General features: G+C 46.5%; 1 protein-coding gene across 2 annotated transcripts in view; it reads right to left on the bottom strand.

Annotated features, from left to right (window-relative positions):
* The window catches only part of SLK (STE20 like kinase), a 475,210-nt gene that overhangs the window by 99,992 nt on the left and 347,717 nt on the right, over positions 1-27,501 (bottom strand). The gene's annotated exons all lie outside the window — the stretch shown is intronic.

Raw genomic sequence — 27,501 nt, 5'->3', positions numbered from 1 at the left:
TGTTGTTGCACCAAGGATATTGTACTGCATAACTAAATACTTATAAGGTTCCAAAGGCAAGACCTATTGGCTATGCCAATGCTTGTTCTATGTGAGCTGCATTCGGAGGAAAAAGCCTCTTGTGATTGTTTTTGTGCAGGAAGGTTTTCCTTTGAATAGGATAACTCTCTGCGTCTGTGTTCTTTTTTTCACCTCAAGGAAGCTTCTGCGATGCTTTGTAATTGCCGCCGTGTAATCCGGGAAAAGGAAACCACCGAGTTTTGAACACGTAGCGGAGGGGCCACTCTCGCTGTTTGTAATATGGCGTCCCTATCACAGAAGTTAAAGATGCGGGACAGAATGGGTCTAGGGGGAGCCCCAGGCTTCGGCCTGCCCCCTGGTACCCTATGTGCTCTTTCTACAGAGAAAAAGGTTGAGAGCCCTCTGGGTTGTAGTCTGGTTTTTATGAGGTCTTCTATGTAGAGATCCATGGCAGGGCCGCCCTCGCTTTCCGGAACACCCGTGATACGTACGTTATTGCGCCTGGAGCGCCCCTCCTGATATTCAAGCTTTGCCGCCATGAGTTTGTTTTCGGCTTCTAATTGACTTACCTTCTTGAGTAGGGTGGTAGTGTCTGTAGCAAGGGTCTTCATCACCCGCTCAACTTCAGTGACCCTGGTGGCTATTTTTTGGAAGTCTGCCCTCATGAATGAGACATCCGAGGAGATTGATCCCACCGTTGTTTGTACATTGGTGAGAGCGGACATAATCTCTTCCAGCGTGACCTTGGCCGCACCTTCCGCCACCGGGGCCTTGTCCAATGAGGCCTGTCTTTCAAGCAGAGCTGGAAAGTCTTTTGTATAGGCGTATTTATCTAGTTTGCCCTGGGCCGTCGTGCGTGGGCCTCTGCTCCCCATCTGTGGTTAGTTTTTGGAGCACCGGTCGGTACTCGCCACCGCCTGCCACGTGACCACAAACCACGCACTGCCTGTAGGTTTTTCCTCCGCGCCACTTATTCGTGGAAGGTGGGGCCGAACAGTGGTGGGGAGCGCTCTTCTGTGGCTGACCTATTGGAAGGCACCAATGATGCTGGTTGCGCACACTCCTTCCCTGGGGGCCCTCTCAGGGTCCCGAAGCCCGCAACTATTGGGTCCTCCTATGGTGCAGCGTGTGACCTTGGGCGTTTTGTGTGTTGGTAGGCACTGCTAGTGCAATTGTTAGTTCATGGGCTGTGGGGGCAGGGATGCTGGTTCTTCCTACCCGCCCTCGGAAGCGCGAAAGTCCGCCAGGCGCCTTCCTGAGCTCCGCACACCACATGCAGCGTTTCAGTGCCTCTGGTCCCCCGCTGTGTTACGCCCTACATCAATATCAGGGCCGCATGGGTAGAGCAGATGCTGTTTTGTTTCCCCCTGGTGCTGTGCGCTGTCTGAGTCACTCACCGCACTTCTTGCAGGACGCCGGGCCGCACCCGTCCTACTCAGGCCTGCGTGCACTTTTCAACTGTGCATTGCTGCGCACTTCTGACCACATCCCATCAAATGTTGGGTCTTGGGGTAATGCCCCAAAATGAATTCCGAAATGAGCAATGCTGTGTAATCTGGAAAACTCCAAGACCATCCTTCGAGATGACGGGGAATGGCTCGTGGCCATGGAAGAGCTGCCCCCCTGCTGGACAGGAAGGCGGGAGATACAATGGAGTTACCATGGACCGCGTGAGACCCCAGGAACTTCGGCTGCAGAGGAAAATGAGGGGTGACGAGGGGATTCCAACCAAAATTTACAGATTCCGCTCTTAATTCCTCATTCTTCGATCGCAGACCATGGTGCAGTTTTACGCAAAGGTTTTCTTAAAGACCCCAGGCTCGAGTTTGCGTCGGTGGCGTAAGGAAAATGATGGCCCCCACTGCAAAGTGCATGGAGGCAGCCCTCCACCTTCCGGACCCAGTCAGCACTCAGCAGCTCTCAAGCCAGGGGACCGCCGCCCGTGCACAGAGCTAGGGGGGCCCTCCGGCACCCCGAGGGGCTCATGTCACGCCACTGCGTTGCCTCACAAGTTACGCAGTGTAGTGAAAAGTTTTGCTCTTGTTCTATATTCACAAACAATATCTAATGCCTTCCACTGAGGCAACCTGGCATTTGCCTTGAAATGCCAACATTTTCACCCGGGAGGAGGGGCGTAGCTGCTGCGGGTCATTGACACAGGTAAGCGCCGTGAAGCCTTGGCGGTGACCGGAAGGAAGAAGCGAATCAATGGAATTTGGGACCATCACGGAACGTTACCTCACATCATTATTACGCAATACATTTCGGAGTACGTCACGGTGCCCACACATGCAAATTTTGAATGGCTCTAGTGTTAACCCAGCAGCCAGGGGCAGAGTGAGTTTCTTGGCACTTGGTTGTTCCTTTCGGCTGCCTCTGAACAACTTATCCTACAGTGCCCTTTTATGCTGATCAAAGTGCTCGATAAAATGCCTCCTTACACATCCATTAAGCACGTACGATTCTTAACGGAGTTGGGATGGAACCTCTCTAGGAAAACGAAAGGGATGGATGCACACTAATAGTTATAGGGGTTCTGCAACACACCCGAGCGCACTAGCGCCAAATGGCCCAGGTGAAAGAGCACTACTTGAAAAGGGTAGAAGCAACTCTAAGGAGGGATGATAGGTGAAACAGGCCAACAAGAAGTGTTGAAAGTTCACAGCGGAAAAGGGTTGTGGAAAACATTAGAAAGAAGCAGCACAGAAGTGACTTGATGAAGGTGTGCCGAGCAGGGGGAACGGAAAAGCAAGAACCTACCTGCCTCTGAAGTTAGACTGCAGGTATGGGAACAGGAGTTTGCGCCACACTTGAAGCTGCATGCCGAAAGGACATTGTTAATGCTACTTACAAAGTGCCCTGGCAAAGCGGGGAGACACCCGGGCCGGAGGGATGCGGCCAGCCAGAGCACCAAATGCAGCAGAGGAGGAGTGAATACTGAAGAGGCGTTGGCGCCTCATTAAGGGGAAGGTTGCATGTGTGCTAAGTGTGGGGAGAGCGAACGCACGATAGTCAGTCTTGGCCCTGCTATAATGACGGCCTGGTTCGCACCTCCAGCTTCCCCCAGCTCTCCTACATGCACGCATGCGCGCAGCTCCGGCTGTCCTTCGGCCTTGATGGCTCTCCTCAGTAAGACGCAGTATGAGTCCTGGTGTGAGTAAGGTGCCCGTGTCTACATACAATTCGCTACAGATTGAAGACTATCTGGTTTTTGCTGAATAAAGTGTGTCAGAGAGATTAAAGCGAGCATTGAACAGAACAGGAAATCTCTTCTGGGTGTGATGTGTTCCCATCGGGTTTTTTTTTAAATCATAAAGCGCTACACCACGAGGGCTAAACTGCGGAGCTATATAATGCTCTAAGCATTGTGCAAAACTAGAGGCACTGGAAATGGCAGGGGTGAGAGAGTTAACCTCTTTGCTGCAACCTGCCAGCCTTAACCCATGTAGGAGGATCACCAACCTCAGCTCCCGCCCCCCCAGTAACCCACTAAGCATGTCATGCAGCCAAGTTTTAAGCAAGTCGGGCCGCTAGTAGGCCCTGGGAGCCTGCTTGTTTATTTCGGTCCTCAAAGGTAGACCTCCCTGCCGCCCCACCTTCACCCCCCTTCCCCCCCCCCCCTCCGGCTGCAGGCCAAGTGTCCTTCGAAAAGAGACTTTAAACACTGCCCCCATAAACACTGCAAGGACGCTTCGAAAGAGCCAGGAAATCTGGCACCAACTACACACCGCAATCTGGCAAATTGCCAGAAATGGCAGCAGTAAAACCTATTTGCGGGTGGTGGGGGGTCACCCCAGAACAGAATCCATGGGCCGAGAGCCCCCCCTTATCCAGGAAATAGATATTTTGCTTCGTCCCTCCTCGGTCTGTGAAACATGCAATGCTGCTGCTAATCAATATTTAAAAAAGTTTATTTCCCAAAGGTTTGGATATCAGAAACTACTTGTAGGCCGTCCGTTATTGGGTCGTTAACATCTTTCTTATTCGGTGCTTCGTTGCACTCGCCAGGTCAGCCGTGCTCCCAAGCCGCGTCAGAGGAATGAGATATGAGCCGGCTCGTCATGTTTTGAACCCGTGACCTGCCTGCATGCACGCTGTACTCACGCTTGGTTACTTTTGCAAGAGGCTGACTCCGTCTTTCCTGACTGTACGCACGAAAATCACAGATTAAAATCCCTAAAATAAGTCTTTGGTTTATGATGTTTTTCATGTTAAATTTATATAATTGGCCAGCAAAGACATGCGTTTCGGAGCGGGAGGGGGCGGTGGAGAGGTGTGGAGTAACAGTGGGGAAGTGTGAAGAAGCAATGAGAACCCTAACCGAAAACTACATTCCTAAACAAGCGCAGTTGCAAAAGTGAAAACGACCGCTCTGGGTTAATTAGTAACCCGATACTGGAATGCAGCTAATTAGAAACAGATGGCGCTGTGTGGCAGGCTGTGCGTAGGCAGCTACACTTCCAGGCAAGGTGGGACATGCACCCGCCTTTGGCCAATTGCGTGCTGTCTTTCTTAGAAAGATGCACGCAAAGGCCAATAGCGTGGGAGCCCCCAAAAAAACACACGCACAAGTTTGTGGTCCGAATTTGAAGCCCTTAGAAAAGCCTCGCAGAGCAGCGCATGCACGGTGGCTCAGGCGAGACCTAAAAACCACTCACCCTTGTTTTTCGACATGACAAGAACAAGAGTGGATCAAGGCATTAAAAAACTATGTTATGCAGAAAATAGTCAACTTATCCTCGGAACCTACACTCAAGTATTTACAGGTGCTAGTTGTGCAATATTTATTATGATCCCTCAAAAATGACATTGGGGCATTCACAACGTACTTACAAGCAGGCACTTTGGCTGCTGATAGGCTGATTACTGTGAAGTTGTGATACTTGAAGCAATACAAGAAAAGTGCAATAAAATACATCTTACATTTTTTTTATTGGGATGTGTACAACCTTGTTATCACCCCATTCCAGTCTCATCCTTGTGCCTGACAACCTCTCTTTAGTCTAACTATCATGTTTGCAGCCTTCCTTTCAACCATTCTCTTTCTTTTCAAGAATAAATGTTGATACCTATAAAAGCCCATTATGTTCAATTAAATAACATCAAGAAAAGGAGCCTATCCAGGTTTCATCTTTGATACTCATATTTCTTACTCTTGACTTCACTTTTTCTGTTGTCTCATTTAGTTTTTACCTTATACTTGTTTTCATGACACTTTTACTTTTTAGGTTGAGCATAGGCAGCGCATGCTCCGTCTCTTCGAGACATGCAGAATTCACTCTGTGGGCTTGCAGCCAACCCATTGCCTTTTTATTCCATTGTCATTCAAAAATGTTTGCTAGCTAGTGGTTAATCCTTCCTCTTTGTGTTTGGTTTCCTGCCACAGAGTACCACCCAATTACTGTTAACATTACACTTCTGTGCTTATGTGTTCATTTGGGGACTATTTTTGTCTTAAGTAACTAGAACTTCTCATGGATACTTCAACATCAGAATCCTCACCTTGTGAACAGATACCAAAGCAGTACCTCCCAAGGTGGTAGGTCTGTGGAAGTGCTAAGACTAACAAGTCCTGCAAGACTGAGCGGGCAAAATGCCCTCACCTAGCCTGACAGATATCCAGGACAGGCACTCCATGTGCCAACCCAAAGGTAGGAACCCTGGTGGAGTGGGCCCTTAACACTTTCTAGAGGCTGTTTCTTAAGCAATGTGTAGCAGATTTAGATGCAGAGGACTATTTAACAAGAGATTGTCAATTTCTGCATTGCCTTACTATTCTTTGCCCCAAAAACCCCCACAAAAAGCGGATTGTCTACCCAAGGTTTGTTGCTGCGATCAATGTAAAAGCTGAGTGCTCTCTTGTGGTTAAAAAATAAAGTCCCTTTTCCTCTTTTTAGGGCTGAGGTGGAGCGAAGAAATTTACAAGAGTGATGGCTTGTCCAACATGAAAAGGCGCCACCAAAGTCTGGAGGAACACAGCTTAAGTCCTTAACACCAGTTTGTCTGTAAAAACAAAGTGTTATAGGGAGGTTGAACCGAAAAGGACTGAAATTCACTCACCGAGCATGTGGATGTTACTGCAACCAAGAAAACTGTTTTTAAGGCAATAAGCCCCAATGGACAACACTGTGTACGGGTTCAAAAGGGGCACACATCAAAAATGTGAGAACCAGATTTAAGTTCTAGTGTGGCATCACAAAGGACATATGTGGAAACATATTTTGTAAACCTTTTAGGAAACACATCACATCTGGTGATTTGTACTGGAATGGTTGGTCCGGCGAATGCAAAAAAGACCAAAAGGGCCGGCAAGCAACCCTTAACTGTTCCCAGAGCAAGACACTGCTAGATCAAAAATAAAGTAAACAAAAACACATTGACAGTTTTGCATGAAATTTGTCTCAACTAGCAGGTACCGCACCAGGCCACAAGCTTGTCCTTGCACCCTCCATACATAGATTTCGAAGAAGGGTACCTGGCTGCCAAAATGACATCGATACTTCAGAAGGTACATAACAGAACGTCAACTGTTTCCCCGCTAGACATTCTGAAGGACCCGTCTGTTGGATGTAAGGCGCTGCCAACCCTGCACAAGGTGACTGATCCTGCCACCTATACGATGGCTCTGTCCCAATATGTGTGTACTAAAGGGGTTTTGAGAATCTCGCCGAAACAATGGGAGATTGGAATGAACGTGGAACCTGATGGCCACGTTGTTGTCTATTGGACCCACCGCCCAACCTCGAAAGGACTGGGAAGCATGTTGTGCGTGCAGTGGAGCCCAACATTGTTGATACGCCTAACCCCTTGGCATAACCCTGAAAATGGCTAATTTGATGAAGAAACTGCTGGACTGGAGCTGGAAGGCCTAAAGAGCATGTTGTGGCTCGGATCTCCTTAAAATGCTCCAGGGCCAAGTTCATTAAGGCATGTCCACTAAGGATGCCTTGATGTGTCCGGAGAAGCCAGTGGACCTCATCCATGTATGGCATCAAAGCACCACTCTGGTTTCCACAGCACTACCCAGACAACCCATGGTGTCAAGGCCCAAAAGGATCCCAACCATCCTGAATCGTTTGGACTAAGAAAGCCCTTAAGCCGTCAGGAACTGCAGGTAAGATTTCACCCGCTATATCCCACAGTGTGTGGGGGGTAGTGACAGACCAGACAGCTTGCATTAACCAACCTCAAGGTAACATTGGCTGGGGGAGGCCATATGCTTACCAAATACATTCACTAATTTTGACTCCCTGTGCGGTGGAGTGCCTGGGAAGGTGTTGGAGTTATCTCGATTGGTGGATGCCTGTACCGCCAGACTTTCAGGGGTACGATGTGGAGTTAAAAAAATCCTGGTTGTCTGCAGCAGGTCTATGGTGGCAGGCGACTTGTCGGTTGACTTGAGGGCAGCACATGGTTTATCCCAAGGGCCCAACTGAGTGTCAGTGATGGGATCATTGGCGGGCTATATCAAACAAGCATTGGCATAGCCAATAGGTCTCGCCTTTGGGACCTTTTAAATGTTTTGTCACATCTGCTGCTTAATCGGTCACACACAATTTTAGCAGAGGCAGCAGGAGTGCTTGGTAAGTGAGAAGTGTTAGAAGCAGCTGCTTTAGAGCCGCACATGCTGCACTCATAATCATCCCTGTGTGTGAGTGAGATCCAGAGTATGGTTATTTGCTCAAATCACAATGGTAAGCCTGTGCCTTAAAATGAAACTCCAAGCAAAATAAAATTACCCTTGAACTTAGTGGTGATCGAGTCTACCAATGCACCAGATCTTAAGGTAACAAGCATTTGCAATGCAAGAGGTCTCGCATTTACGCGACTTTAAGCTATTGGCATTGTAAATGACTATTCCTTTTATTTAGGTTTTAAAAACAAAAACAAAAATAAAATGCATTATTATTTGCAATGTCAATAGCTCAAACTCGCGTAAATGCGAGACCTATTGCATTGCAAAAGCTTGTTATGGCGTGTCCTGTGGGCAACGCGGGCAGGTGGGGGCAAAGTAACACGTACAGCAGACAGAGACAGTGAGGTCAAAGCAACACAGAGAGGCGGGGGCAAAACAACACAGACAACACACAGGGAGGGGCAAAAAAGACGACATTTGAGGAGTATGGAGCAGAGCAAAACGGACTGCAGGGAGGGTGAGCATAAAGCAATAAGTACGGTGGAGCAAAGCAACTCGGACAGTGGTCAGGGAGGGCGGGGGCAAAACAGCAAGACACTGCTTAGCAATGATTCCATTGTTATTTCGTTTAAACTGCATGCAAGCACAGCACCCTTTACATGTTTGTCCCATGTGCCTTAGATCCAACCATGGCTCCTCAGTGCAGTGGTGTAATGTACACCACTACACCGAGGAGTCATTTTAAATGGGGCAGTCACTCTAGTTCGATGTACTCGAACTACAGAGACAACCCCGTTAAAAACACGGGTCTCCGCTCTGTGGGGAGTGTGAACGTGTGCCAGGAATCCGCCGCTGCCCTCAATACTACAGCCCTGGTCTATCACTGTGAAGGAGGTGTGAGCCTGAGTGTAGGGCAGAGGGAATGGAGGGAAATGGCTCGTTAGCATATTCGGCCCCCTTCACCGCTTACCATTGCCTCTTTCCTCGCAAGCAACAGGGTTAGGATAAAGCTCATTCCCTCTTTCCTTATCGCTGCACAAACAACAAACAAAGACGTACAGGCACACGCTTGGGTTCAAGCATTCACAAACACACATAGGCGCATGCAGTCACAAACATACAAAGACGGACAGGCACACGCATGAGTTCACGCAGTCTCAAACACACATAGGCGCATGCAGTCACAAACATACAAAGACCCTTACTCTTCCGGGGATACGGGTGTACTTAAAAAGAGATTACACCACTTAAAGAGTGAAGAACAAATGTTAAGCCTTGGTCTCTTCGGTCCTTACAAGCTCAGGAGAGGGCATGAAAGCCGGGATCTGTCCTCCATACTCCCTCTTATAGTTCTTTGTCTAGTTTTTGTCTCAATTTGGCTTGCCACTTCTTATTTTTGTGTAGAGGGTTTTTTGTGCGCTAGTGAGTTTATGTGTTTTGTTGTGTGGAGTTGGTGAGCGTGACGCGTGTACGCTGTTCTGTAGTGTAGGGACTGCCGTGTGTGATGTTAGTGTGTGTGTTAGTGTGAGGAGGGCTGGTGTCAGTGTTTCCGATGATGTGTCTTGTTTGTGTCTGTATGCGTGTCTGCTCTTCTGTGCAGTTCAAGTGTGAAGTGTTGGTGGGGGAGTGCGCCTGTGTGCAGTTAGCGTTCGTGTGTTGTTGATGTCTTTGTGTGCCTGCCTCAGTGTATTAGAAGAACAAGAGAGTTGCCAGTGCTGCACAAATTAACAACAAAATACTTCAAATGGACTGAACAAAACAGTGCCACTGAAAACCACTTTTTCCGTTTGGTTTTAATCAACAATTTTTAAAGGATCAGTGCTTCATTAACTCATTTTTAAGCACGGTTCAATTTATACAAGAAATAGCAAAAAAAAAACACTACAATATCAATATATACATTTCCTACATAAATAAACACGACACTACTACTAGCATACAAGTGTCACTCATACCATACATTCATACTACTCAATCATACTGTGAGACATATAAGACAAATACTCAAATGACAATTTTGTGACTTTACAAAGAACAAGGGGGGGGCCACCGTGATTTTATTTACAGCCTAACAGTAATTTTTGAAAGTAATTAGGTTGAAGTTTATGCGGTTAGCCCACAGCGCTGTGGGCTAACCGCATAAACTTCAACCTAATTACTTTCAAAAATTACTGTTAGGCTGTAAATGAGTGACACTTGTATGCTAGTAGTAGTGTCGTGTTTATTTATGTAGGAAATGTATATATTGATATTGTAGTGTTTTTTTTGTGCTATTTCTTGTATAAATTGAACCGTGCTTAAAAATGAGTTAATGAAGCACTGATCCTTTAAAAATTGTTGATTAAAACCAAACGGAAAAAGTGGTTTTCAGTGGCACTGTTTTGTTCAGTCCATTTGAAGTATTTTGTTGTTAATTTGTGCAGCACTGGCAACTCTCTTGTTCTTCTAATCATATATTGACTTGGCCTTGCTGCCTTGAAGTCAAAACCCAAGGTTGTTCCTAAGGTTGCCTCAGTGTATGTCATGTCTGCCTCAGAGCGTGTTTGCGCGCTCTGTATTTCTAATGCATTCGACGTGTGTGCACTCGCGTATTTCAAGTATGTATTGTAAACAATGGTTATGTTGCTGCCAATGCCTTCCACACTTCCACTCGCCGTGCACACTGCATCCTTTCTCATTGATTAAAACAACAAGCGCTGTTGATATTGCCTAACGCAATGGTGCTTACTTTTCTTAGCTCGTAAGGATGGATGGCCGAGTTTGCCCTGTCGGGGTTCGAACTCGTGATCTACTTCGTGGGAGACACACAAGCATGTGAGACTTCTCTATACGTCGGTCATATCGTCGGTCGTTGCTTTCCGTAAGGTTCGCCTGTTTAACAGTTTACCATTTTGTTAAAAAAAAAAAAAAAAAAAAAAAAGTGTTTGTCAAAAAGAGATTATGCAGATGGCTGTCTCCTGGTTTGGACTACAGTGATAGGCAGTGTTGTTTGGGGCTTTGGGGTGAGCACCTGTATTTACCAATGGATTGTTATTTTGTGGGAGCCTGAAATAGTCATTATCGTCACATTTGTAGTTGTGTGATGGTTAATAGTTGTGTTTTTACTATCACTGGCAGCATGGTTGGGGCAAACTAAGCACTGATCCTGCTAGGCAGTACTGCGAGAAAAACCTACATGTCATATTAATAAATGCTGTTAGCTTATGAAATCTGCTGAATGGTCTACTTGGTTGGTTTGGACCAGGGAGGCACAAGCCAATGAAATGTATCGCTTGTGCCTAAAGTTGCAAATTCTTGAATGAACGGTGGAGTGGAAACACAACATGAAGAGATCTGGCGTAAGTGTACTTTAAAGTGGTAGCGGGAGTCCTATGTTGTCCTAGGGAATGCTGGGACCAGGAACAGAGGAGCGCGAGGCTGCCGGTAGCACCAGGTAAGTCTTGTTTTATTATTATTATTTTTAACCCCCCACCTCCTGTAGCGCTCTCCCCGTGCGCTTCCCGCTGGGCCCTTCTCCCCCCTTGCACCCACTCCACCCACCCCTCCCGTCTATCTCTGTTGGCCGCTACTGCATATGTTCTTTAAGACATTCACGTGAATCCAGGCCAGGAATATATTTGCAATCCTCCTTTACACAGATTCCTATATAGCAACCAGCCTTCAGATTGTTGCCCATATACTTTGCAGAGAAAAAGCTAAACTGGCGAAGCAGGCGGCAGGGAGCAGGAGAGTAGAGGGTCGCTGCCCGTACTCAGAACAAGGATGGCAAAATACAGTTTGAAAACATAAATCATGGCAACCCATGCGCTTGGCATATTTGGCTGCCAACAGCATGAAAAACAGAACAGAAGGTGCTGTACCAGACTGTATTAAACGGGAGCTTAGAAAACAATACAGGCCCGAGTATCTCCTTGGCACACACTCACTTGGAGGCAATGATCTCTGGATTGTAACAAGTCATTGAGCAGAGTAGGTTGTGTGGGTGTGCATTATGTGCACTTGTCATAAAAAAACAGAACATTCTGTGGAAAAATTAGCAGTTGTGCCTTCAAAATAATTTACTTTTGCGGCCCAGAATTGCTGGCTTTTTGCTCCCTTCCCCACGCACGTCATACAGATCACATCCACAAGGAGCGGAACGCAACAGAGTGGAGTAGGCAACTAATCTCGAGCGGGTGGGCAGAGTGAGCGTGCGCAGAGCCACAAAGAGGTGCCCTTTGTTCCCCGAGCATGGCTACCGCTCCCATGCCCTCCACATGACTAATGCCACGCTGCGGTGTCTGAACCTCTCGGGCATGGCGCACAATGAGAGCACAATTCGGGCCCTCAGCAACAGTGATGAATTTATCCTAAAACAACAATTCTTTGCCCATTAATGTCCTAAATAACGGAGTAGGAGCAGTGTCCTGTTGTAATAAACAGCCATGTGTTCAATTACGGTCTACGCTCCGGCTCCTGCGCTCTGCAGTAATTACACAGCGCACTGCATTCTACATTGACATATTAATGTGCGGGGCGGACAGATCTTAAATGCGAATTAAATTAAGGTTAAACATTTCAGAGTGCACTGCATGAGACAGGACTGCTAACAGCATATTATTTAGCAGGAAGCGGGGAAGTGTTTGCACACAGGCGTCCGTAATCCTGCTCTGCTTCGCCCAAGTCAAAGCCATTTGTGTTCATCTGCCGACAGGCAAGTTAAAACAACAAGCGGCAGGGAAAGCGTTAGCTTTCACTTCCGCTTGAAAAACAAAGAAGCCCGTGAGTGATGCGCGCGCGCGCCACTGCGAGCCATGTGCTTTCATGTCTGGGCGCGATAATTGAAACCACATGGCCTATTGGTGTCTATTATGCGCACCAAGCGCGTAATAGACACCAATCGGCCATTGGCGGAGCAATGCGCCCACCTTAAGGCCAATTGCGTGCCGTCTTGTATAAAAAGACGCACGCAAAGGCCAATGGGGTAGCACAAAAGGAAAAGCACACGCACAAGCGTGTGCGATTCCAGGCTCAGTTTCTGAACCCTGGCCAAAAGGACTCTCGCTGCGCGAGCAGTGCTACGAGCTGCATCGCTAGGCGCGAGACCTAAAAAGGGTAACTAATAAGGGAATAAGGTAAGCGCAAGGTGCCTGGACCCTTTTCTTGTACTTTCTGCAGCAAACACGGGGGGGGGGGGGAGTAAAGACGGCACGGACAAAGGGAGGGGGTCAGGAGACAACGAGAGGGGGGGGCGAGAGTAAAGACGGCAGGGACAATAGGAAGGGGCGGGAAGAAATTTAACGCGACAACGGGAGGGGAGGGATTATGAAGCAGATATTTAAAACTTTTAAAAAAATGAAAACGGGCGCCGTGCAAGGCAACGCGGCGTCCGAACAGACCCAAAAGAAGCTCTTTTAGCCCTAGGCGCCTGGCTGCAGGGATAACTAAATTACGTGACAGGAAAAGGACAATTAAGTGGCGTAATGTGTAACATTTTGTGCTAGCATTACCTAATTTTTTTCAATGTTAACACTATACGGGCAAAGGTTTCACACACAGTTTGAGACACACAAATACAAAAATAGGCAACATCAAGGTGACCAGCCAACCTTTGTGAAGGGCCTTCAATCACCTGACAACACGCCACTGCATTTTCAGTAACTTTTAATCTGTTTGAGCTATAAACAAAATACTTATTGTTAAAATCTGAGGATTACACAGTAGATAATGGTTTACGTGGCAAAAGTTTAAAATATATAATTATAAGAGAACGCCACAGCCGCAAAAATCGCATACTTCAAATGGCCATGCGCACAGCACAGGCTGTGCAGCAAGCACACGAACTATGCAATGATAATTTGTTAAATGTAAGACTCCATTAAACAACAGGCACCTTACTGTTGTTATAACCTGGAAACTGCTAGTTATACAAAGATCTCTGAAGCGGGCGCCTTAACTTGAAAGATACTTTAAAAACACAGCCTACTTGTCAGAAAGTGGCGTAACTTGAAGTGCTGGGGGGGGGGGCCCTACCTATAGGGGTGTGTGTGTTACACTTCTGCTTAAGGACAAATACGTAAACTATAACAGATTTTCTATGACAAGCTATATTGTCAATTTCTCCCGAACGGAGGCTTTTAAAAAAAAATAAACGTATAAGTCTGCTTCTAATAAGGCCCCCTTCTCCACCCCACACCTCCATCATGTTTTTGCTGCCATCCCTTGATCCTCTTGTATAGGATTCTAAGGTAAATGTTCCATTTTCAGCACTGCTGATTACAATTTCTAAAACTTCTATCTTTTTAGTCACATAATGTTGGAATTAGGGCGCACTTAACAAGTAACTTCATTACTACGAGTTCTGGTCTTTCTTGTCACAGTCCTTGCACAGCGAAAGCAGGCAAGGGTCGAGGAAGATGGAGAAGGGGGTAATGACATGATCCAGTGGTCTTGGGGCCGAGGAACCATTCAGTCTGCCAAGTGGGGAAAGGGGCAAATTTAGAACTCACACAACCTTCTTACCCTCTATAAAAAGTCCCATTGAACACAAATACGCTGCCAGAACAAAGGACACTCAGCACGCCTAACGTAAAGTCCAATGTCATAATAGGCACCCTTGACTCTGCTTTCCACTGAAGTCTTTCTGAACGCCACGGTACAGCAGAAGGAATTATTTCCGCTCCACACGAGGTTAGAAGTTAAGCGGAGCCACAACTTTTACACCACAAATTATGCAGTTACCCGAATCCCTTTGCCGGCCCCGGGCGGACCCAGTAGTATGGCTCTCATGCCTACCTGCACAGAATCTTGAAGCCACTCCGTGGGGGACGCGTTGGGAGCCATAGCGTGGCTTTCGGGAGCAAGCAGACGAAAACAAGCATGGCCGTGTTGCGGCAAAAGTGAAAGCAGCTGCAGAGTCCCGCGAGTGGTGCGCGCGTGTTCGTGTGAAATCTCACACAAAACACATGGCACACTGCACGCCGCTGCTCGTAACCGCAAGCCATAGGCTGATTCCAAGACGTCGTATTCCTAGAGCAGTGCATGAGCGCTGCGCTAGGCTCGACCTAAAAACGGGAGGGCCGGGAGCTGTATTTAAACCGGTCCTGCACACAAGCTCCGAATTGAATCAAGGGGGTGTGCAGTTCCAAGCAGGAGAGGTGGGGAAAGGGAGGTCTTTCTTTGTGATGCCCGCCACACACCCCGAAAGGTGTCATGCTTCATCATTGGACCTTGCACCTCGTTGGGCCGGCGCTGCAATGCCTGACGGGCTCCCGTAAACGGGGCTCTTTGGCGCGATCTTTTGAAGAAGCCGTAGGGTGCGTTCGGGTGTGAGGACTGGGTAGTGCACAGGGTAGTGGTTTAAAAAAAGTCTAGAGCAATCTTACTCTTGTATGTTTTATTACTGTGGTAGCTCAGGCTTAATTAAAATAAGTGGGATCTTCACTATATACAAGTATCACACTCGCTTCAGTCCTTATTGTCTAGAGGAGCCGATCCCCCGGAGGCCTCCCCCCTGGAGGACAGAGTCCTGGATGGATACCTCCCAGATAAAACGATATCATTAATATACAAAAAGCTAATTAATCATATGGCAGACCCCCTCACAAGATTGCGTGATAAGTGGGTACAGGATGGGGTAGAGCTTGACTATGAGGATTGGCAGGCGCCGGTTTCCTCCCCTAAGGTGGTGGCCATCGCGGCACGTCTGCGACTGGTTCAATTAAAGATCCTCCACAGAACCTACATAACAGGGCCTAGATTGGTACACATGGGGTGGTCGGATGCTGGGGATTGTAAACGGTGGTGTGGCCTAACCGGAACATTTATGCACATCATTTGGGAATGCTCACATGTCAGCCTCTTTTGGCGTCAGGTGAATGACACAATTAACAAAGTATTGCATGTCTCCCTCCACCCCGAGGTAAGAAGGTGCCTCCTAAACATCGGGGAGCCCACAGATTTAAACGCGTCGCAAACCCAGTGGGCCACTCTGGGGTACATGCTGGCTAAACGAACTATAGCTCAATTGTGGGGGGCAGTTCATGCACCCAAGTTGGAGGATTGGGAGACAAATCTCGATTGGTGCATGTTTAGAGAAAAGACAGTGTATTTGGCAAGAGGGTGCGCCTAGGAAGTGGTCACTTATTTGGAACCCGTGCAACACTTTTAGAGGAGAGATATGCACACCACCTCGAAATGTTGATCATGATGACCCTATTTTGCCGTAATGTTCCACTCATATGTGCTGTCTGTATATCCTTCCATTCATGCACGATGTAAAGTATAAACTGCTTGGCTCCTCTGTAATGTACCAATCACCGGTTACTGTTTAATAAAAAGAATGGTTAAAAAAAAAAATTAAAAAAAATAAGTGGGATGCCCTAAATGGATGTAATGTTCCTACAGGGCTGTCGTGGTGTAACGGGTCAACATGTTTTGAGCCTACTTTGCCTCTAACGGGTCAGATGGCACTTCATCAGGACCAAGAAACTAAAGGTGAATGGTGCACTACCGCCGGCCTGGCTCTCTTAATTGTACTTGATGACCAGGCGCATTAGGATGTACCCTAGTAGACTTATACCAGGGTAAGGAGACCTGGTGGAAAAGGGAGAAAAAACAACAAGAACAACCAATGGAGAGGTAAGGTAGGCGAGTATTCTCGGCCCAGTGCTCTTGTGGCAATTGCAGTCAGACAGCCCGGTGTGACAGTGGGGTAGCGGCCGCATGCATGTGTGATCTAGTTGTTTTGGTACCCAGGTGATACTGTTGAGTTAATTGTGTCAACAGATTCATTAGCACGAGTGTGCTAGTGAGCGCAAAGTGAGCCAGTAATGGTAGGTAGGCTTTCAAACTGACATCCGGTGACAAATAGTAAACCAAGCTGACAGCTCATGTTGAACCAGCAATCATCTGTGTATGCGAGAAGGTGCACGTGCATAGATGCAGGGAATCATACACACACTCAATTTGCTGTTAATTGTAACATACAAAAGAGGTTTATGTACAGCCGTTGTTTAAGTCCAAGCCGCGACGTAACTAGTGCCAACCGCCGCCGTGTGCTATTGCGGGAAGGTGAGACTATAGGCAAGGGATGCACGTAGAGTAGTGCCAAGCTTGTATAGTAAGGTAGCTGTCATACACGTATTCAGGGAAGTGTACGTACACAAAAGTGGGGGAGTGTGCACGCTTACATTATGCAGGTGTTAAAGGTATAATGGTCGCCATTTATAGATCCCAAGCCGCGGTGTAACTGGCGCTAAATGTAGCCGGGTCTTGTAATGGCAAAGCGAGTATACATGCAAAAGACACACACAAGCAGAGTGGTGGCCATCAGGGTAAAAGTGAACGTGTGAAATAGAGTGAAGCGCGCACTGGAGTTAACTCTAAATTAAACGCTGACAGTAGATGCTTGAATCATAGCACCGTGTTAAACTCACCCCTAGTATAGGAGCCTACAGCTGACGGGGGAAGCAGAGCACGTCGGTGCTCTGCAGCTGTGGAAAAAGTGCGGAGGTCACAAAAATAAGCAGAGATAAGTGGCTTACCGGTGTTCATGGAGGCAGAATACTCACAAAGGGTGGCAGACGACTTCCGTCTATCCTACCCTTGCTCTGGGCCCCATGCCGGTAACTTCTGGGACCAAAGCTTTTGTTCACAGGAGGACGTCAGAGGCGTCCTGGGGATAGAACAGTGACCGAGCGGCCATCTTGGGGGTAGTTGTAACTTTCATAATATGTACAATGTGGTGGCTACGCTAAGGTTCACTAAACAAGCAAGGGGGTTATTAATAATTAGAACTTGGGGTATATACAGGTAAGGAATGTCTCAGAAAATAAAATTAAAGCTGTGGGTTATGCATAAAGCCTCATGTGGGGAAGCTAGACAACCACATCAATTTTGTAGTCAGTCTTGGGAGAAGGAAAAACACAAGAAATTGCGAGGTGTAGTTAAATGTATGAGGGAGGGTCTGATGTCTCAGAACGAGATGTGGTGAACAAGGCCTGGTAAAAGGGTTTAGTCTCTCTGAAGGCCAGTCTCGAAAAGTTACAACTGAGGTTTATGCACATGTATGGAAAGCAGACAAACCGCGTCAATTTGTAGTGAGTATTGGGAGAAAGTAAAAAAACAAATTTGCGATGTGTAGTTAGGTGTATGAAGGTAGGCCTGGCATCTCAGTGCGAGATGTGGTAAGCAAGGCCTGGTAAAAGGGGAGTGTTTGAGGGGTCAATTAGGGACCAAAAGGGAATTGGTCTTTGGTTCATATGGTATTGGCCATAATGCTGAAGGGTTAGGGTGAGAAAAAGAAGTGCCTGATGATAGAAGTGTGTTCTTGTGCATCATCTTTAACGGTTTAATTCAGCCCAAGGGATATCATCGTTGAGAACCCGGGTGGCCGATGAAAGTTTGAACACCCAGTTTTGTTCCTTCCTGAACAATGCTTTTTTTGTGATGTTTGTGAAGGCTTCTAAAATGGTCCAGTGTAGATCATTTGGGGTATGGTTATGTTCGACATAGTGCACACATCTTTGTATTGGTCTTTCTACATCTGATGTTGCTTCTATGTTCAGTGATTCTTGTTTTTGCTGGGCGGGTTGTCATGCCTATATATTGAAGATGGCAGGGACAAGTGATTAAATAGACACAGTTACGGGTGTTGCAGTTGGTGTGTTTGTTTTGCCTCCATGTCCAAGTGTTTGTCAGTAAGATGGTCTTAGTGGCTTTAGTAAGGGGAGAGACTACATAGTGTCCGCAGGGATAGTGGCCTGTGACTGGTGGTAGATTCCATAATGTGTTTGGAGGTGAAGGTGCACTCCTTTTTGGTCTGGTATTAATGAGTAAGTCTTTGATGTTAGAAGTGCGTTTGAAAGCAAATCTGGGCCTGTTGAAAGACTATTCCCCTACCTGGAGAATTCTCCAGTGTTTGTAGATGACCCTTTTTATCATGTTTGACTCTGATGTGTAGGTCGTAACACATGGGATAAGGTCAGACTCAGGTTTGGAGTGTGTCTCAAGTGGAGCCGAACAGTTAGTGTTTCGGGCTCGTTTCTGTGCATTTTTTATTTTGTTGATAGGGTATGGTCTCTGGACTAGGTGTGTACTTAGTTCAGAGGCTTGTCTATTGAAATCCTCCACGTTACTGCAGTTTCTGCATATACGCAAAAACTGACCGTATGGAATGTTCTCCCTTAAAGCTTTTGGGTGGAAGCTATGGTAAAGTAATGGACAGTGGCTGTCAGTCGGTTTTTTGTTAGTGATGGTGTTTAGTCTGTCTTGTGGTTTTTTTTTTTGATCAGGAGGTCAAGGAAGGGTAGCTCTTGCTCTGAACTGTTGGCTGTGAATTTGAGATAGGGGTTTAGACTATTGATCCATGCGAGGAAGGCAGGGAAAATATTAGCATCCCCCTTCCAGAACACCAGGATGTTGTCTATATAGCGTCGCCATACCTGGACATTGTCCAAGTAGGGGTTAGAGTAAATGAGCACGTGCTTGCCCTCAAAGTCTGACATGTAAGGACACGCCAGACTTGGGGCAAAGGTGCTGCCCTTAGACATCCCTGGGTCTGGTGGAAGAGGTGATACTCAAATTGAAAGAAATTTTCTGTTAGTACGATGTGTGCACATTACATGATGACATTTATAGGGGTAGGAGAGGTCCATATGTTATTTTGAAGGATTTCCTCTACTACCTCAAGCGTGATCTGTTAAGGAATGTTGGTGTAGAGGACCTTCACGTCTAAAGTTAGGAGAACGTCAGGTTGGGTGCCCTCTAGGTTGGTTGCCTCTATCAACTTTAAGACGTCTCTGGTGTCTTGGAGGAATGTGGGTGTGGTTCGGAGCAATGGTTGGAAGAAGTGGTCGCAGAACTTAGACAAGGGTTCCAAGACTGACCCTATGCCTGAGACTATAGGTCTCTCAAGGGCGGGGTTTTACCCCCTCGTGGATTTTGGGCAGAGTGTAGAAAAAGGGCAGTCTTGGGTTGTCGTTAGTCAGGAAATTGGCCTTGTTTTTGGTAATCCACCCCTGGTTGAGAGCTGAGGAAACCAGTGAGTTGATGCAGGCTGAGAGGCGCGGTGTGGGGTCCTCTGTCAGGGGGGTGTAGTAGTGGACATCCTGAGGCTGGCACAGACATTCGGTCCTATAGTCTGCGGTGGACTTAATCACAATTGCTCCACCCTTGTCAGCCTCTTTGATTGTAATGGCAGAGTCATTTGCCAGGGTCGTAATGGCCTCTGCTTCTAGTTTCGATGTATTGGAGAAACCAACCCTGGTGCGTTTTTCCGCTATTTCTTTCAGGACAGTTCTTTCAAAGGTGAGGACCTCTGGGGGGACCATGCTGGAATTGGGGGTAAAGGTGGATGGTTTTATTAAGCCAGTGTCAACCGGTTGGGATTCAGGTTGGTTACTGAAATAAGCTTTCAGGCGTATTTTGCTGAACAGATTTTGTAATTTGCAATTGGTGCGAAAGTTATCAATTTTTGTGGTGGGGACAAATCCCAGACCTCGTTTGAGAACGGTGGTTTCCACGGTCGAGAGTGGTCTTTCGGAGAGATTCACAATTAACATTTCTTCTCCAGGTGGCTTCTTAACTCCATGTGCATTTGTTGTGCTTGGTCTTGCCATTGTACTTGTTTTGGCTGCTTTTGGTTCCCTCTTCTTTTTCTGCCCCAGCCCCTGCCTAAAAAAAGGTTGTGGTTGGAAGGGGGCAAACAGTGGTTGGGGCCTATGTTGAGAGTTGGGATATTGCCACATCTGCGGTCCCTGGTAAGAGGGTGGTGGCAGATCCTGGTAGGAAGATGGCTCATTTCCATACATCATATTCAAGGGTGTTCTTTGTTGCTGATGAGGTTGGTGGTCACCTCGGCTGTCGGTGCTGGAGTTGCTACTTGAAAAGTAGGTTCTTGTACGTGGATTAGAGCTGTCGTCAGATGAGTTATCTCCTTCTGTGGGGGTATAGTCTTCTTTGAGGTAAGGGTATATCTTTTCCTTACTAAACCTGGCTATATCCTTTTGTAGTTTGGCAACTTTTTGCCTGATTAGGTAGTCTTTATTGTCGCGGCTTTCTCTGGTGATTTCGGCCAGTTTAGCATTGAAAGCTGTGCTGGCAATGGTGGCTTTTAATGTCCCTTCAGCTATGGTGATCTTCATTAGAAGTTTGTCGGTCAAGTGTTTAGCTGTTTTGATGATCAGAACCAGCAGGACCCTCGTGCATTTCCAGGCCACCGGGGACCATTCTTCCTTGAACTGCTTGTCCTCAAGAAATATTCTTGGTGTGTTGGTGACTATTTGGGACAATGTTGGTGAGTAGATATTCCGTCATGATGGCCTCATGCATGATCATTTTCATCAGTTGTCGTTTCATGTTGGTGATTGTGGTCTAGTCACTGCTAGAGCTCGTAGCTGCTCCTCCATCCTGGTCAAGTATCGACGGTGTTCTCAATATTTCAGAGACCTGGTCGTCACCAAAAGAGAGTCCTTGGTTGTTCTCCATTGTGTATTAGGAACGTATGCGACTTCAGAGTTAAGGGCAAGGGAAGGTCCCACGGCTAAACCGCCGTGCTAAATATATCGGGGGTGGGTGAACCAGGAGCTGTATTTAAACAGGTACTGCACACAAGCTCCGAACTGAACTGTGTATCAAGGGGGTGTGCAGTTCCTAGCAGGATAGGCAGGGAAAGAGAGGTCTTTCTTTGTGATGCTCTCACACACCCCGAAAGGCGTCATGCTTCATCATTGGGCCTTGCTCCTTGTCGAGCCAGCGCTGCAATGCCCAACAGGCTCCCATAAACAGGGCTCTTTGGCGAAGATCATTTGAAGAAGCCGTAGGGTGCGTGTGTGAGGACTGGGTAGTGCACAGGGTAGTGGTTTAAAATAAGTCTACAGGAATCCTACTCTAGTATGTTTTATTACTGTGGTAGCTCAGGCTTAATTAAAATAAGTGGGTACCCTAAATGGATGTAATGTTCCTTGTTCATTGGATGACAAAATATGTCCAAAAGGGGACTGTCCAGGCTGCGGGACCTCAGTTAACACATTCATAGTGGGGAAGTGGAGATCAAGGATTTCAGCAGCCTCCCAATCAGTGTTTAAAAAAGTACTTTCTTCTGTTGCTGGCCTAGAACGGAAAGCCACCCCAGTGTAGGGTGAAGTGTTCAGCCCACCTGCATCCTGTAGGTCCAAGTACCAATTGTACTTGTCATAGAATGAGGCAAACTCTTCCTCATACCAACCAATGTGACCTCTGGCTCTGATCAGAGTCTAAACCAAATAAATTGGTGTAATGGCTTGCACAGTAGTCTAATTGGTTGAGAGTCTGATGGATTCATAACTCGATACAGTCCATCAAGATCTGGATGAGGCGTCGGTTGAGGTTGAGATGAAGCTGGCTTCGAGTCTAACACCATGATGGGTTACAGTTCCTCCTCCAGCATCGGTGGTGTTGGTCCTGACAAACACGCGAGGGTCTGGTGCTTATATCAGCACAATCCCTGCATCAGTACTGAACCTGAAGAGGGTTCAAAGGGCCCAGATTGCGAACCTGTATGCGGTAACCCAACTGACGGTCCATGTGGATCCTTGTGACCCAAAGGAGTGCCAAAGGGATATGGAAGCATGCCATGCCACAGATGCACAGCATGGCCTCTTGAAAGGTTAAAATGGGCTGCGACTTACCTGATGGGCTGGAGAATTCTGGGTGTATCGGGGGCCAAGGATGGAATTGGCGACTCTGTGTAATAGTAGTGAGACCTGGATGCATGCTGATGCACTTGACTCTTCTGTTTCTATGGAGAACAAGAATGGTAGGAAGGGGGCGAGTCACGCTTGGGCTTCTTAAGTTTTTTCTCCGACTTATACAAAGGATTCAACCGCAGGGAAGATATGCCTGGGGATTCATTTCAGGAGTGCTCTGCACTCCAGACTTCGACTTGGAGCAGGACTGGCAAAGAGCCTGCTGGGTCTTTGCCATGTACAGCTTCACTTCACATTCTGGGATGGCCTTTGGATTAATCTGGAGCACTCATCGCAGATCTTCAATTCATGCTTCGAACCCAAGCACAAGAGGCACATCTCGTGGAGCTCTGTCAGAGACATCAACTTGCCAAAGTCCCTAAAATGTTTAACCCCTATTGTTTTAGGGGGCTACATCACTTGCACACAAAATTTGGAGAAAACCACTTCATAAAGTGATGAGAGAAGAAGCAGAACTCCATGTCTGAAGGCACAGAAAGTAAGGAAATGACGTCAACATGTGTGGGTGGTATTAATATGTGGCTCTGGCACATTAGTTCCAATGCAGAAAAAAGTCTAGGCAGGGTCGCACAGTGGCATCTACAGGCCTCTGACCAAAGGCAAGATCAAGAGCAGAGGAGGAGCTCAGTGGAGCAGGGAGTGTACTGAAGAGGAGGCAGCACCAATAATTCCTCTGCCCGGCTTGGTGTAATGGGTAGTGGTAGAAATACTCCCATTTAAGATATTTTAGGGGCAATTCACAATGGCATGTAGGAGTATGTAAAAGAGCACTAAGGGAGTACTACTTTACATACTCCAAAATGCCTTTGTGAACAGACCCGAAAGTGTGCATATTTTCAGAAAATATCTACATGATATTTGGGAGGTCAAAATTGCTAATCTATAAAATCTGTGTGATAAAAAGAGGACACTCACTGTCAATATTATTTCCTTGTTACTAGGAGTGCTACTGTGCCATGAAAAGGCATTTCAAAATCTTAATTGATAACAATATAATTCATGCTGTTTTATTAAGTAGAAACCTGTGAGAATAGTCTGAATTGTGTTATTTTCCATGTTCCTGCCCAGGCCACTTTAAGCACAATCTTCATCATAATATGATAAAGAAAATATACTTTGAAGGGGTGGGCAGAAAAAACAAACTCAAGTCATAAGCAGAAGTCAGGGAAAATTAAAAATAAATTTTAAAACAGAAGGCAATCCTGACCTACATACCCACACTTTTTAAACCACCAGCAACCCTATTTTGGGCAGTTTTTATAGTATTTTGATTGAAAATGCCCAATTGTACTCCCAGTTTATTAGGGGGTTGTTTTGGAGGAACATAGTTGTTTGGCACAAAAAATTATTACAATATTTCGAGTGTAGCCTTTCAAAAAAGATTGGAAAATGTATGGCTTGGTTTTCATCAAAACGCATAATTTGGCATTTTTCAAAATATTTTTTCAGCATTTTGCTTATTCTCCTTGCAGTAGTGTGGGGCTTGTGCATAAAAAGCAAAAATCTGGGTTTTTAGAGTTTCTAGCCCATGCCTTATGTCTGGGCATTCTTATCAACCTCATTTCTTAGATGACTGATGATTTAAAAACAGAGGACGTAATGTTTAGAAGAGACTAGCAACTACCAAGCTCTCACAGGGACAACTTGATTCTTCACATTCCGCTTTACGGAATTTAAGTTTGTCAAGCCTCTTTTGAGGGGAGCTCTTCCAAAGAGGACGTTCAATTCCCTGTTTTGAAAACTGAAAAGATAACAATGGGTAACGACACAAGCCTCAAGTCATTAATAGAAAAACCAAGGTTGTGCAGAGTTTTCACTTTAAAACTGCACATCCTGTCTAATTACTGAAAAACAAATGAAGAAGAATCAAAAATCAAAACACACATGATCTCTGAAATAAAACTGCGATGTAGAAGAAAGCCTCTTTCAGAAATCAGATCATCACCCTGGACAAAGAACTGCTTGTGCATCAGTACAATCTTGAACTCTTTGCCCTTCACAGCCCTGTTCAACATACTAAAGACCATCATTGACACTATCTGGATCAAGCTATCTTTCTGCTTTCTTAAAGAGGAACCATATCTACTTCCATCTACTGAAGCATAATTTCTACAGGAGTTCACATTTAAGCTGCGTAACATGAAAGGCTGTTTTGAAATAAGTTCCATTAAATGAATGGCATGCTTGTATTAGAACGATATGGAAAGATGCCTGCGATTACTTTACCCAACTCTGGATGAAATGCAAATATCAGATTACCAGGCATGGGGGTGCTGAGGGCAGGTATGGGAGGGCATCGGTTAATGTTTCCATTCACAGATCATTTTGAAACAGCTCTGCCTTAGAATGCCCTTTATAGGATTGCTATCCACTGGTTTGTGGGAAGGTTCTTTCAAGTTGAGGGATCAAAAGATGGATGGCAGAAAAAGGGCACCTCTTGAATGGTGTCCTCGACTCCATCGTCGGTGTCGTCGATGGTCAGGTAAAAAGCGAAAAGTCGGTTCTAAAAGTTAGTAAGCTAACAGGTAGAGTCGAAACCGATCGAGTGAACAGTACCGACGCGAACTAAAGGCCTTTTGGCCTCGACAAAGTTTTTTCTAACTTGAGTTAAGATAGCATATCCGAACCCAATGGCGGAAAAAAACAATCTGAGGATGGAGTGGATGCCCATGCGCACTGTAGTCCAGGGGAGGAGTCACCTATCCAAGGATACTTCGAAGACTCTTCCAGGACAACAACGTGCAAACATCCAGACCCAACACTAGGCGGCGATCTATGCACAGATATGAATTCAGCAGCCCACATGCCTCGAACTGCAATTTCTAGGGGCATGGTTTGTTATCAGCCAAATAAGCTGCGGATCTAAGAGGCCTCCAGCTGGCAGCTCCGATCCTCCACCATCCTCAACAGTATTCTCCAACTGGGTGGATGGCAGACTGATTGTGTAGTGGGTACTCCCAGATAGTGAGAACTGCACTGGACTGTGGTGTTCAAGCTTGTGGACTGGGCTCCTGGTCGTTGCCTGAGGACCCATTCCAAGATGACCGCAGGACAGGGAAAAGGACCTGTGCAGTAGAAATGCATAAATGTGAGACTGACTAGGCTCTACAGATGACAGTGGGATAAGCGACCAAATCCTGCTCACTTCACCAACCACGAGGTGGATCAGCTGCTTGTACGTGGGGAGTGTAGGAAACTGGAATTTTGTTGCTGTTGTCCCACCACTTTTTGCTTCCTTTAAAACTACTAGATGCTGGGTTTGACATTGACAGTGCATTGAGGCCTGCTAACCAGACCTCAGTGCCCGTGCTCTGTCCCCTAAAGTAAGTAAAGTCTAATTGTAACCCAATTGGTATGGACTTTAGCACCCCTGCAAGTCCCTAGTAAATGTTACCCCTGGTACCTAGGGCATGGGTACTAAAGAGGGAAGGGTTGCAGCATGTCTTATGCCACCCTAAGGGACCCACACACAAATTGCAGAAGGCTGCCATTGCAGACTGCATATCATTTGCGCAAATCATGAGTGAAAACACTACATGGCACAATCACTGTGCGTCATGCCAAAGTCACTCCATGTAATATATGTAAGTCACCTACAGCAGGCCTTGTAGTCCTAAGGCAGGGTGCCTTATATTACATTTAAGGACATGCCCCTCTACTGTCTAGTTCAATTACTAGATGATACAAGTGAAGAGGAAAGCTATCTTAAGTATATGTACTGGGCACTAGTCATCACAATTTCCCCAGCTACATGATGGCTTCACTGAAAATACTGGTGTTTGGTTTCAAACACCTTGCCATAATAAATCTGTACTGATGACAGTACTAGATTTATTATGACATGCACCCAGAGGGCACCTTAGAGGCACCCTCTGAAACCTTACCAGGGCAGGTAAATCCAAACTGCTGGGGGATCTTGTAACCATGACCCCCAGCACCTTAAGTTCTAAAGGGAACGATTGCAAGTACCTGTATGCAGTATATTTTTCTTTCTCCAAAGGAAAGCATTACTGAGTAAAAATCCATTTGTGTGACATTTTTATTTACCTATAAAAATGTACATCTCGAAAAGTACTTAGCCAATTACAATGTTCTTGGTGTAAAAATATGTATAAAAATATATGTTATTTTTTCTATATTGGTCTCGAGTTTCTTCTGGAGTATGTTCTGATAAGCCTAAACTGCTTGCCCACACTACCACAGAAGAGAGTATTTGGGATTATTAATTTAAGCCAGGTAAGCCAATAAGAGTCTTTTGGACTTCCTACATAGTGTACCTCATTTTGGCACACTTCATAAAAAGCCAGCTTCCTACAGTGAGGCTAGAGAGAGCGGTAATGTCCCCTCGACATCTAATGAGCCTGCTGGCAGGTGTAAGGGAGCCTGTCTATGGCTGCCGGAGCTCCAGAGAAGCAGCTGGTGAGGATGGTTGCCAAGACCAGTGAATGAGGGGTCATGGTGCAGCAGAATTGTGCTATGGCTAAGACATCAGACTATGGGGAGTGAAGCAGGACTTTCACATGAGTGGACTGCCCTAGGGCAACATCTTTCCATGGAGCACAGGTCCTGAGGAGCTTGGAGGCTAGGGGCCAGCATTAAAGCTATCTGCTGCATACCAGAGGGGACCCCTTGGTAAAACACTTGCCTGAAGAACAGTGGACCACACCCATCATAAAATGGGGGCAGGTAGAAGCATGTAGCGACTTACTCCTGCAAGGGCCCTTTGAAAGTTCTTACCTATGTGGGGCTTCTCAGGTGGTCTCTCCACTGGAGCCGTGTGGGGAGAGGTTCCAGCCCAGCAAACCCCTGGATAGGTAAGGCTACCATTGGTCACTTTACATTTTGCACCAGAGGAGACAAGGGGATCCCAGAAGAAATCTTTTACTGAAGAGGCCGGGGCAAAATAAATTGGCTTGCTGTAGTCCTTGACTGGAACTGAACTCCTGAGTGCCACGGTCTGAAGACAGGATCTGGGTGCATGAACACCAGCCTCATTGAGACATGGGCATACCTAGAGGAGCCAGAGAGTAATCTTGGTAACAAGGGTCATCACCAAAAATCGAAATGTGCACTGGTTGGGAATACACCAAGACTGAAGAAAGGAGAGGGGGACCAGCT

This window comes from Triturus cristatus, chromosome 1_2, assembly GCF_964204655.1.
Source record: "Triturus cristatus chromosome 1_2, aTriCri1.1, whole genome shotgun sequence".
Lineage (NCBI taxonomy): Eukaryota > Metazoa > Chordata > Amphibia > Caudata > Salamandridae > Triturus > Triturus cristatus.
This window is presented reverse-complemented; position numbering and strand designations above follow the sequence as displayed.